Consider the following 8,276-nt stretch of genomic DNA (forward strand, 5'->3'; position numbering starts at 1 on the left):
TGTGTGATTGCCATGAACGGTAATGCATGCTCTGCAATGTGCTTCCGTGCTGGCCCCAAGGTTGATAAGGAGTCCTTGTGTTAGTACCTTCCCATCCTCCACCAACGTTGTAAGAACTACTGGATGGTCGGTGGTGCATGTGGACAGAACGTTTTCCCAACGTATCACACAAGTGTTCGACGGGAGTTAAGTCGCTGGAACGGCCAGTCCAGTCGAGTCACCGAAAATCCTTTCGTTCCAAGAGCTCCTCCACTTGCTCTGTTGGACGCCGTCACGCATTGTCATTCATAAAAATGAAGTCACGGCTGAATGTACCCCTGAAAAGACGCAAATGGGGAAGGCGTTTCCATACTGGAGATGCTGTCTGCTTTTCTGTACAACGCCCGGACTTCTGCGACGCCTCTGCACGGCAACAGTCTCCGTACGGTGCTCAAAAAAATGGCTCTGAGCACTATGGGACTCAACTGCTGTGGTCATTAGTCCCCTAGAACATAGAACTAGTTAAACCTAACTAACCTAAGGACATCACAAACATCCATGCCCGAGGCAGGATTCGAACCTGCGACCGTAGCGGTCTTGCGGTTCCAGACTGCAGCGCCTTTAACCGCACGGCCACTTCGGCCGGCCGTCCGGTGCTCAGTGACCCCTTTTCATCACCCCTTATGGCCTCTCTGAGAACTTATCCGAGGGATGCGACTCTTTTGTGGCTTGGCCGGTGCATGCCCCTGCGCACCGCCACTGCTGCTTTCAACCTTTCCTACTGCTACATCCCATCAAACATGGTTCAAATGGCTCTGAGCACTACGGTACTTAACTTCTGAGGTCATCAGTCCCCTAGAACTTAGAACTACTTTAACTAACCTAAGGACATCACACACATCCATGCCCAAGGCAGGATTCGAACCTGCGACCGTAGCGCATCAAACATGAATTAAAGGTAAGAGAACAGCAAGACTGCACGAGTTATCTACTGACGATCACTAGTACTGTCGTTTATCAATTTTATCGACGTAAATTAAGTATCCCGATTAAATGGGAATTTCATTGCTGATCTGCATATCTGGCAAGACTGAATCCGAAGAACTGTCCCGTCGCACTGCAAGCAAATAGTGAAACAAATTGGTTCTAAGCACTATGGGAATTAACATCTGTCATCAGTCCCCTAGACTTAGAACTACTTAAACCTAACTAACCTAAGGACAGCACACACATCCATGCCCGAGGCAGGATTCGAACCAGCGACCGTAGCAGGCGCTCGGTTCCGGATTAATTAAATATGTCTGTATCACAGTTTTTATTGCATGTGCCACTCCTTTGGCAGTGTTGCGAAACTTAAAGAGAAAACTCTGAAAAATAGACGATAAAGCAAGTGAGCGTTAGTTCGGATTGCTCTGCATCTGGACATCGTCTACGCAGCTCAGAGTCCTGTAACTGATTAGCCAATCACACATACATCTTATACAAAATTTCAGTTTTCTTGTTTAGTGTATTACTTATTTGCTTTAATAAGTGTTGGTATAAAAGTTCTATCTTCATCTACATATGCGTCTGTCGGCGCACGTACGGGTTGGTATGCGTCAAGAGTGAGGTTTAGTGTATTTCACACAGACTGAACGAAAAAGAGAAATATGCAATTTTAAGAAATTTCTATTTTTTATTTATTTACACTTCAAGTTCCGTAGGACCAAATTGATGAGCAAATCTCCAAGGTCATGGAACGTGTCAGTACGTTAAATTACAACATAAAAGTAATAACAGAAAAAAATAAAATGTTCGTGAACCCGAAAAAAGTCAGTCCATAAGTTGAAGTAAACGCAATCAATAATACAACAAGAATCACATTAATTTTTCAAGGAACTCCTCGACAGAATAGAAGGAGTGACCCATGATGAAACTTTTCAGTTTCGATTTGAAGGCGCGTGAACTACTGCTAAGATTTTTGAATTCGAGTGGTAGCTTTCTGAAAACTGACGCAGCAGTATACTGTACAACTTTCTGCACAAGAGTTAAGGACGTCCGATCCAAATCCAGGTTTGATTTCTGCTGAGTATTAACTGAGTCAAAGCTGCTTGTTCTTGGGAAGAAGCTAATACTGTTTACAAGAAATGACAGTAAGGAATGTGTATATTGAGAGACCAATGTCAAAATACGCAGACTCGTGAACAGGGATCAAGAGGTTCCTGAACTTACACCACTTGTTGCCCGAACCGCCCGTTTCTGAGCCAAAAATATCATTTTAGAATGGGAAGAATTACACCAAAAATATAATACCATACGACATAAGTGAATGAAAATAAGCAAAGTAGACTAATTTTTGTGTCGAACGATCACTCACTTCAGATACCGTTCGAATAGTAAAAATGGCAACATTAAGTCTTCGAACAAGATCTTGTACGTGGGCTTTCCATGACAGTTTACTATGTATCCGAACACCTATAAATTTTAACTGTTTAGTTCCACTGATCACATGTCCATTCTGTGAAATTAAAACGTCAGGTTCTGTTGAATTGTGTGTTAGAAACTGTAAAAACTGAGTCTTACTGGGATTTAGCGTTAGTTTAATTTCTACAGGCCTTGAACTTATGTCATGAACTGCGCTATTTGAAACCGAGCCAATGTTGCACACAACATTCTTTACTACATCAGAAAACAGAAATATTTTAGAGTTATCCGTAATACTAGAGGGCATATCATTTATATAAATAATGAACAGGAATGGCCCCAACACTGATCTGTGGGGCACCCCCCACTTGACTGTACCCCACTCAGACCCCACATCACAGCCATTCTCAACATTGTGAATGAATGACCTTTTTCTGTCTGTTGCTAAAGTAAGAGGTGAACCAATCGTGAGCTACTCCCCGTATTCTGTAAAGGTCCAATCTCTGGAGCAATATTTTGTGATCAACGCAATCAAACGCCTTAGTTAAATCAAAAAATATGCCTAGCGTTCGAAACCTTTTGTTTAACCCATCCAGTACCTCACAGAGAAAAGAGAATATAGCATTTTCAGTTGTTAAACGACTTTTGTAGCCGAACTGTACAGTTGATAGCAAATCGTGTGATATAAAATGATCAATTATCCTTACATACACAGTCTTTTCAATAACTTTAGCAAACGCTGATGGCATAGAAATAGGTCTAAAATTCTCTACATCATCCCTTTCTCCTTTTTATAAAGCGGCTTTACTACTGAATACTTTAATCGTTCAGGAAACTGACCATTCCTAAGGGAAAAATTACAAATATGGCTAAATACAGGGCTAACATGTGCAGCACAGTACTTCAATATACTGCTAGGCACTCCATCATTACCATGAAGTCCTCAGTCTTCAGTGATTTAATTATTGACTCAATCTCCCCCTTTTCTGTATCACAGAGGAGCATTTCAAACATCAATCTCGGAAAGGCATTTGCCAAGAAAGTTATGTTATTCCCTGTAGAAACTAAATTTCTGTTTAATTCACCAGCAGAGCTCAGAAAATGATTGTTAAATACCGTACATATATCTGATTTATCAGTAACAGAAGTATTTTTACTACGAACTGACTTTATATCGTCGACCTTGTGCTGCTGACCAGACACTTCCTTCACAACTAACCATGTGGTTTTAATTCCCTCTTTGTTCTACATGATGTCCTTATCCCACTAGTCAGCCACCCGGGCTGCCTATTACTGCTAGTACCCCATTTAGAACGTTCTAATGGAAAGCAACACTCAAAGACCTTGAGAAATGTGTTAAGGAAAGCATTATATTTATCATCTATGTTATCGGCACTATAAACATCCTGCCACTCTTGTTTCATGACAAGGTTTAAAAAACTCTCTGTTGCTGCTGGATTAACTTTCCTACATAGTTTGTAATTATATGTGACAGTTGCTTGAGTACAAAAGCCTCTTAGTGTTAAAATTTGTACATCTTTGTCTGAAAGGCCATTCACCGTTTTACTAACAGAATGCCCATCTAGTAATGAAGAATGAATAAAAATATTGTCTATGGTTGTGCTACAGTTCCCCTGCACCCTAGTTGGAAAAAAACACAGTCTGCATCAGATCATATGAATTTAGGAGATCTACCAACAGCCTTTTTCTTGCACTGTCATATGCAAAATTTATATTGAAGTCACCACATATAAGTAATTTCTGGTACTTCCTATAAAGTGAATCAAGAACACATTCTAGCTTTAGCAGACATGCTCTGCAGTCAGAATTAGGGGACCTATAAACAACAACAATTAGAAGTTTAATTTCACTAAATTCAACTGCCCTGCACAACATTCAAATATCTGTTCAGTGCAGTGTCGTGATAGGTCTATGGACTCAAATGGAATACTGTTTTTTACGTACGTGGCCACTTCTCCACACCGCAAACAACTCCTTGAAAAACAGTCAGCCAATCTGTATCCCGGTAAAGGAAGCATATAAATTGTCAAATTATTTAAGTGGTGCTCCGACATACGAATAATTTCAGAGTGAACATCTATAAGCAGTTCACTAACTTTATCTCTAATACCTTTTATATTTTGATGAAATATTCTAATTCCTTCTCTTCTTGGAAACATGACGTGCTCTGAAGCTGAGACCTTAGTTAGAGGGACTTTCTTTAAGCAGGTATACCTATCAGCTGACTTCAGTATAAAATAGGTGCAGTTCTAACACCAACTACTACAGGAATTTTCCATGAGTGATCCCACCACCACCCACAACGCTGTCACTTAGAAGCCTCCCCTTCCCATACCTATTGAGGTGCAGGCCATGCCTAGTGAAATGCGACCTACTGATAGACACAACTGGCACCACTGAAATGTGAGCCATGCCCTCTGCCATCAGCGCCCTCTCCAGTCCCATGTTAACGCGCCTAACAGCCGCATTAAGATGAGGCCGATCATGACGCTGAAATAGTTGCACGAAATGCACACTAGCGCCACCAGTTTCAGTAGCTATCTTTACCAGGTCGCCACGTACATCATATCCTCCGTCCCTATGAAGACTGTTCCCTGCTCCACCCACTATCACTACCTGATCCTCCTCCGTAAAATTCCTACATAACTCCCCTATGCTGTCAGACACCCGAGCCAACACTGCACTAGGTTAAAAAAAATGGCTCTGAGCACTATGGGACTTAACATCCGAGGTCATTAGTCCCCTAGACTTAGAACTACCTAAACCTAACTAACCTAAGGACATCACACACATCCATGCCCAAGGCAGGATTCGAACCTGCGACCGCAGCGGCAGCGCAATTGGGCGGACTGAAACGCCTAGAACCGTTCGTCCTCAGCGGCCGGCCCTGCAGTAGGCTTGACAATGTTGGTGACCTGCAGGGGCGGTTCTAGAAGTCAGTCAGGGGGGGGGGGTGCTAATGGAGGGGGGAGGGGGTGTGGTGGAATGGAATAACGCTTAACAAAAGGAGAGGAGAGTTGGGGTCCTCCACCGACAAACTGGTAAAATTTGGTGTTGCTTAAAGTAGTTTTAGGTAACTGTTTTGGAGTTCAGGGTAAAAACGTGTCTACAGTATGTGTGTGCCCGGGAAAATAATACGATTTGACCCAAATGTCCGGCGATTTTGAAGTTTTTGTCTGGAGTCAGCAATTTAAGTGCTGGTAGGTATACCTGGCATATTTAGCTTTCTTGATTATTGTAAGTGGTACTTGTACATTACTATACTTCCAGTGTATATTAATAAATAATAATACGCCCATTTTAAGTTAAATGATATTTATTGGTTTAGATATTAAGAAATTTGCCGCTCTTATTCTTTTGTTAAAATGTGTTTGAAATACATTGCAACCTTCGAGTATATTGCTACATAATTATAAAAAAAAAAATGATTTAATCTCTTGAAGTAATATATTTGTTGTTTACTGAAGTCATTTTATCCAGTGTAATATGATACTCCATTGGGGGAGGGGGAGGCTATAGCCCCATAGTCCCCCCCCCCCCCCCCTTGCCACCGCCGCTGGTGACCTGGTACTCACTCCCAAACACTTCCTGCAACTGCTGGCCCACCTCTACCGTGCGAACGAACTAGCAGCAGAACCTTCTTCTTTCTGTTAGACTTTGCAGCTGACTTGGACCTCCTAACTGCTGAGGACTGCTGCATGTTCCCTACACCTACAGCTGTAAGAGGGTCCTCTCTACTCAACTCTGACAGTTGGTCAAATCTATTACATATACGCAAAGTATAACTGTCTGAATACCTCCTCCTAGCTGCTTTCTCACCAACTGCCAGTTCCCATTCCCCTCCACCCTTTGCCCTCCTCAACCCATCTAGTTCCTCCTTTGCGCTTTGTAACTGCACCTGAAGGGCACAGATCTTACTCTCCTCCTCCACTATCAACTGCTACAAATTCTGCATTTCCAGGAGAGGATCTCGCTAGATTGTCCACTGGCTTCCACATTGCATTCCTCCAATGAAAATACTTTGAACAAATCCCACACCACAACCCACTACTCACAAACCTAAGACAGAATCCACACTTCTAACTCATGGTAATATTTTACAGTACTGAAAAAAACTATATGCCTACGTTACCTAAGTTCATTTATACCAGTAGAACTATTTACAGAACTAACAATAGCGGTCTCGAAATTCTCTGTCTACTAAGAAAGCAACTACTTGTTTTAGTACTGCTGTACCACAGCTAATACCATTACCAACAAAAGTTCACTAAATTATTGGCTAAAACCAAAAATTCAAGCGGCCACTGGAACACTCAACGAAGTTAAAACACTGTACGAAAATTTTCCTGAAAGATTTCACTAGAAACAATAAGAAACGTTATGTGTAAACTAAAGCACGAAATTTACGAAACGACCTCAACGCACAGGAAACTCTAAAAAACACAGCGAGCGAACGTTTCCAAAAGTTCATAAAATCGTTATTTCGCCACAAACAGCACGAAACACCGTTGAAAACTATTAAATTTAATAACTTTATAACAGTGCACAAATAACTTTGTCAGTACTTAGCTTTAAAACCGCTATAGCTGCAACTGCAGGCCGCAAAATATAAACACACTACTCGTTATCAGTTATATACTTTCGTCGTATGTCACGTAGAAATTCTGTTGGTCGCTAATTGTTTCCTTAAGATGAATGTTACCCCAAAATAATCACCGTCAAACCATGCAACCAAGTGTTAATTCTCGTTTCTCTGGCTGCCATACAGTGGAGAGCGTACAAATTTTCCCAAATACAGGATCTCGAAGTAAGCAACAGCATTTTCCGCTGCAGAACAGTTACGTTCAAGGTGTCATAACCATATAGTACGAGGGGCTTGTAAGTGTTCACGGTGTATGAAAATGTCAGGCGAAGTCCGCTGGTAAGGTAGGAATGGCTACTAATAATGCAAATCAGTCCCTTAAAAACGCTCCTACTGTTAAGAGGTTTAGGTTTGGAATGTATAGTCAAACGGAGCAACGGATTAAGCGTCCCTGAGACGGAGAAAGAAGTCAACGCTCCGCTCATTCTACAAAACTAGCGCCACCAAGGTGTGGAACATGTCCTGCCACAATCTGTTGGTGAAGTCCACTGAAGCCGTCAGCAGTGATATGATGTGCGTCTGCTGTCGAGCGAGCTAGCCACACACGGTAAGTGTTACTGAATTCTTCAGTGCCCAAGTTGTTAACGTGAGCGACGAAAGAAAACTTTCCTGTTACCCAGACAACAACGCCACAATACTTTAATCTTTTTCAAAAATTATTATGAGAGTTCAAAACTACGTATAAATGAATGACATACACCGTGAATCATCTAAGACTTGCAACGCAAATGTTTCGGAAGTGGAAAGCGCTATTGACGTGCGGTTTTCACAGAATGAACTGGTAGTCGGGAACTCGTACTGTTGCCCAATAAACAGATGGCAACAGTTCTTAGAAAGTGTATTTTTTGAGCGAACATACACATTTTTAAATGGAACGATGCCTACTGACATTAACAAACTAAAATTAGCGTAAATTAGAATGTCAATGGTGTTTGCTGCAGGATTCTGGTGCGGGTCGTTTACGAGATATAGTATTTTGAAAAGTTTTCACACCGACTCTTGTGCAGTACCTGTGATAACACACACTAACGAACAACACAAGTGCAAACACTAGTTACGTGGATTCTGACCAGTAACGAGACAGTCGACCATCACAGGTTGTGTTAAAAATGACCACTGCCAGCGGCAATAAACGCTGCCAGTCTGGTATGGAACGACTGCTGCACACGTGCTAGCATTTCAGCGGAAATGTCCGAGCAAGCAGCAGTAATGCGTCGTTGCATATCATCGC

This window comes from Schistocerca americana, chromosome 1 (assembly GCF_021461395.2).
Source record: "Schistocerca americana isolate TAMUIC-IGC-003095 chromosome 1, iqSchAmer2.1, whole genome shotgun sequence".
Classification (NCBI taxonomy): domain Eukaryota; kingdom Metazoa; phylum Arthropoda; class Insecta; order Orthoptera; family Acrididae; genus Schistocerca; species Schistocerca americana.